We start from the raw sequence: 5625 nt of genomic DNA on the forward strand, positions 1-5625 counted from the left end.
TGATTACTTAATGAGGGAAAGGAATGATAACAACGTTTGGTGAGGAGTCTCAGCTCATGGAGATATGAACATGAAATGGCTAATTTTTTCCCCAATAACTGACCGTGCCCTGCTAACATCCCCAGCCTGGAGCAGCAAGCTCCGTTAACCACATCCTTCTGACTTGTTTATTAAGCAGCCTCACTCCCGTCCTTTAAAAGCCAATTCCGTTTATTTAAAACCTGCAGGCTCCCATTTAATTCAAGTCTTGTCCTCCCCATCTTTGGCATCCAGGAGGGAAAACGCTCCCTCCTTTCTAGACTCCAGTCTGCTCTGACATTGGTGGGGGGTGCGGCAGGCAGGTGGGGGTGGCAGTGGTGGGGCCACCCCTGGGGTCCTCTGGACTTAGGCGTGAGCCCTGGCTGCCCTCTCTGCTCAGCTTTGGGCCTTGAACATCCCACTCTGGACGGCAAGATGCTGCTGTCCACTGTCTCCACCCTGGTGCAATAATAATAACCGTCATTTATTAAGTGCCTACTGTGTGCTGGGCACTGTTCATACCGGAGTTCTCGGTATGAGGTAACCCTGCCAGGTAATTCTGTTCATCCCCATTTCACAGCTGAGAAAATGGAGACTTAGGAGGTGCAGTGACTTGCTCAAGGCCACTGAGAAGCAGGACCTTTGCCTGCATCTACCCGCCTCCAAGGCCGGGCTCCAGGAAGCCTCGGTGGCCAAGCAGTCTGCTGGTTCTTGAAGCCGAGGAGAGGTGGCTTTTGTCAGAGTTCCTGCAGGAGTGTGCTCCAGTCCAACGCTCTCATTTCCCAGCAGGGGCGGGAGGGAGGGATGAGACCCAGACACCCTGAAACCCCTAGGGCAAGTGGCAGGGTCTCTGGATTCTGGGCTGGGGACACCAGGGGCACATGTAGGCTGGCGTGGGAAGAATCTCCTGATCAGTGGTCCTTGTCCATTTGAGGTCACACCTACAGTGCCCTGGGAGCCTCACTGCTGCCACTGTCGCCCAGGACCCCCAGTGGGCCGGCCTGGGAGGAGACCACAAATCAGTGGGCAGAGGAAGCGAAGGTGCGAGGGGGTGTAAGAGCCCGCCTGGCAGGACGGGCCTCCTCCTCGCCGGCCTCGCTCCATTAGCGCAGGTTAATTACGCGGACGGGCCGGGCGTGCTGTGGCAGGCGGGGAAGCCTTTCTGGGCATCCGCTGGCCTCGCGGCTCACACATGCAGCCTCACTAGTGCCTCCTGACGGGGCTTCATTTGTCACGGTGAGACAGGCAGAATGGGACCATTTTTCAAAGGCAGACACAGGTCCTCCCCTCTGGGGCTTCATTGTCATCCCCCACGCATACCCCAGGGCCTCTGCTACCCTCCCCCAGGGCTTCTTTACACAGAGGTGTCATGGTCACGGGCATGGATGGACCCAGGAAGGCAGCCCCCGGCGTGGCCTCTGCCCACACTGAAAACATCCACTTTGAATTCTGCCTCCACAGCTTGAAGCAGGCAACTGCATTAGAGTTGAGCAAACGTCAATTCACTCAGCCACTTCTCTCTCCAGCCCTTGCTGGGCTGATCAGCTCTGCACAGGCTTGGGAGCCTCCTTCAGGTGCAACCCGACAGTGACTCACCTTTCTCCAGGTGTGAGTGAGGCCCACTCTCCACGGCCGTGGTATGGGACGCCCGCAGGAGTCCGTGTGGCACTCCTGCATGCGCAACCCAGAAATGTGTCAGGGTGTGTGCACGCGTGTCTGTGGGTGTTTGTACACATGTGTGCGTGTCTACAGAGGGCGGTTAATGCCCACAGGGCAACCCTCGACCAATGGGAGATGGGAACTAATGAATAGACACTTCCTGTATTTATTGCCCTCAGGGATTGTCTAAGTCAGTTCAGGCTGCTGTAACAAAATACCTTAGATTGAGTAACTTATAACAACAGAAATTTATTGCCCACAGATCTGGAGACTGGAGGTCCAAGATCAAGTGCCGCAGCGGAAGCAGGGTCTGGTGAGGGCTTGCTCTCCGCGTCAAAGACGGCGCCTTCCTGCTACGGCGCCTTCCTGCTGCGCCCTCACACGGGGGAAGGAGGGAATGAGTCCTTCGCGCCTCTTTTATAAGGACACTAATCCCACTCATGAGGATGGAGTCCTCATGACCTAACCACCTCTCAAAGGCCCCCTACCCCAATACCATCACCTTGGGGGTTAGGTTTCACCATAGGAATTTTGTGGAGAACAAAAACACTCAAACCATAGTATTCTGCCCCTGGCCTCCCAAAATTCATGTCTTTCTCATAGGCAGAATACATTTATTCCCTCCTAATAGCCCCCAAAGTCTTAACTCATTCCAGCTCAAAAGCCCAGAGTCTTGTCTAAATATCATCTACATCAGATAAGGGTGAGACTCAAGGTACTTTCGTCCCAAGGCAAATTGCTCTCCAGCTGTGCACCTGTGAAATCAAATGACCACTCAAATAAATATAAAATTACCTCTGGGTTTGGTGCTAGGAAGAAATCCATGATTCTCTGAGGGTAGATCCTATGTGGGAGGTCAGGGAGGGCTTCCTGGAGGAGGTGATAACTTGGTCACCCATTGAAGGATGGGTAGGAGTTACCCAGGTGAAGCTGGGGAGAGGCAAGGGAAGAGATCCCAGTTCCGGGTAACCCTGCCCCGTGTGTGTCCATCTCAAAGCTGCTTCTCACTGTTCCCAGGTCTGTGTCCTAGTCTCTGCCCCCCTAGGAAACTGGGCTCAGAGAGGTTAGCACGTGGATGCCACAGTGAGGCAGTCACTGAGGGAAAGTCACCACCAGCCAAAACTGGGGAAGTAAAATTTCTTTAATGGCAGAGATTGTGGAAACAGAGACCCAGTGGCATAAAGCCCTCAGGAAGAGGGGCCCCAAGGGACGTGAGTTGTCCACAAGGACAGTTTCCACATGGGAGGGTTCTCTAGGTATGAGTAGCTCCTTCTGCTGTTCTCACCAGTGTTTTCCCTCTCTCCCTCTCTCCCTCTCTCTCCCTCTCTCCCTCTCTCTCCCTCTCTCCCTCTCTCCCTCTCTCTCTCTCTCTCTCTCTCTGGTCTCTCCAGATGGTTCTAAAGACTTTTCCTGTGAGTCCGACTACTGAAGCGGCGCCAGTGGGAGAGGAGAACCACAGGCTTCTGCCGTGCAGCGTGGGGACAGACAGCAGGTGCTCACGGGAGTGGGGCCTGGCCATCCTATGGTCCTGCCTCTGCCACTGATTGGCTGTGTGACCCTGATGCGGACACTGCCCCTTCCGCGGCCCTGCGAGGGGAAAGCCTGTCCTACTTCATGTCTCTCTGGGTCTGAAAGTCAGAGAAGAGGCAGGGACACGGCAGGGCGGTGTGTCAGGGGCAGGGCAGTCCCTGGCGGGGCAGGGCGGGCTCCAGCTCGGCAGGCGGTGAGGTGGCTGTCCTGCATCCTCGTCCAGGGACCTGACCTTGGGGAGGACAGCCTTGTCCCCCCACCCCAGCAGCCCTGGATGGAGCACCTGCCACAGCCCGACCATGTTTCTGGGAATGTTCTTTCCCTCCTCACAACACCAGGCCGTCCCCACCCTGCCTGGGAAGGGTCAGGAAGAGAAACAAAAAGAAAGGAGATGTTTCTCTTTGTGCTCTCTCTCCCCAGAGAGAGAAGCTGAAAGCCTGGGGGCCCACGGGGCCTCCTCTCCCCTCCGTGAGCCGAGAGCCCAGGATCCTGTGCCCACTATCTCTGCCCCGACTCACCCTCTGGTCTTGGCCGCCCGCTCCAAACCCATCCCTGGGGGGCCTCCCACAGGGTGGACAGGCCCAGAAAGGCATGGGGTCCCAGTCTGAGGCTGACCAGCAGCCCCCCAGCCCTGCCTTTGACCGCAGTCCCATGCCCCAGGGCTCGTGGCTGTGCCCTCTCGACAGCCCTGGGCTCTCCTGGACTGTGTCATCCAGGAGCTGGTGACAGGCAGGATGAGGAACTCTGATGCTCTTTCGGGAAACCCTCTTTTGTGCAAATGGGAAACTGAGGCCCCAAAGGGGGCAGGCAGTGTGGCAGCAGAGACCAGATGAGGAAGGAGCACTGGCCTGAGAGTCTGCAGACCCGGGCATGTATCCAGCCCCACCATGCAGTGCCTTCTGCCTTCCAGGCCTCAATTTTCCCATCTCTAAAACAGAGATCATAGTCTCAGACCTGCCTAACACGTGGTATGGGTCTGGGGTCTGACATGATTTTGTTTGACGATCTCCACAAGCCATCACGTGCCATGCGGACTGAAGCCACTCAGGGAGCCTGACATCCAGGGCTCTGGACTCCCAGAACAGTGCTCTTTCCTCAGCACTAGAGGCCCTGGCTGAGTTTCAGGGCCCCAGCCCAGGAGGTAAGGAAAGGGGCGAGGGAGGGGGAAGGAGGAGTTTGTGGGAGATGAGCCCCAGATGCTCAGGCTGCGTGGGGAAGGGCATAGCCCCCCATATGGTTCCTGCAGTGACAGAGGCTTTGGGCAGGTGCCCCCAGCAGGAGCAGGCCCCTCCTGAGTCCTCGATGCGGCCAGAGGCCTCCACTAGCTGGAACCCTAGGCTGGAACACAAGCCACGTGCCCAAGTGGGACAGATTGGCAGGCCTGTCCTCAGCCTCCCAGACTCCTGCTCACTAAATAAACACCTGCACACGGGCTCATCAGTCACTTCCCCTAATTAGCTCCCCACTCGCCCGGCCTCCATCCGTCTTCACCTTGCTGCTGCCGCCGGCTCCATAGTGCATTTATTTTTGCACTGCCCAGTAGGCACCCTGCTGGCCGGGGGACCAGGGTGGCCAGGCCAGCTCCGTTAGGGTGGGGCTTGATCCCTGCCACCTGGAAGTTCACAGCCGGCCTGTGGGCACTTCCGGCCACCATCGGCCCACCCTCCCTATAGCACAGCTCCCACCCCCGCCCTTGGGAACTGAAGGACTGCGGGGGCGGGCGGGGGTGTCGCAGAGGACAGTTCAACTTAGTTTAACAAACACGGGGGCACGAGTGCTGCTGAGGGGCCTTGGGCAGGCCACTTCTCCCCTCTGGCTCCCAGCCTGTGGAACTGAGAATCAGAAGCAGGTCGTGGGCTGAAGGCAAGCGCTGACCCCTGTGTCCCGGGTCTCAGTCACCTGTGCTGGCCTGGAGGGCTGGATTGAACAGGCTCTGAGTGAGTGGGCGGGGGCGGCAGTGGAGAGAAGAGGGGATTCCAGGTGCCTGTGCCTGTGACTTGTGCCTCCCCGCCCCCACCCTCGCCCCTGTGGGGCCCAACCTTTCGCATGGTCTCCGCCACTTCCTCCAGACAGCAGAGTGCCTGGCTTGTGCTCAGGTGGGACGGGCCTGTGAGGTATGCTTCATTGTCACCCTCTCTCACACAGGCAGAAACAGAGGCTCAGTCCGGCTCATGCACGTGCCCGAGGCCACATAGCTTCAGCAAGGCCACAGCTGGGATGTGGCCCTGATGCCCCGACTTCAGAGTCCCTGCCCTGCCCTCCCAGCCTCTCGTAGGCGGGGCCGGGCAGACTGGGAAGCTGTAGTAGCCCCTCCTCAAGCAGATACTCAGTGATCATCTTGGTGATGGGGAGGGCCGGCGGGCACTCTCCGGGCCATTGTTCTCCTGAAAATTAAGTCATCCCACTGGGCCCCTTAAG

Source organism: Propithecus coquereli, unplaced genomic scaffold (assembly GCF_000956105.1).
Source record: "Propithecus coquereli isolate 6110/MARCELLA unplaced genomic scaffold, Pcoq_1.0 Scaffold846, whole genome shotgun sequence".
Classification (NCBI taxonomy): domain Eukaryota; kingdom Metazoa; phylum Chordata; class Mammalia; order Primates; family Indriidae; genus Propithecus; species Propithecus coquereli.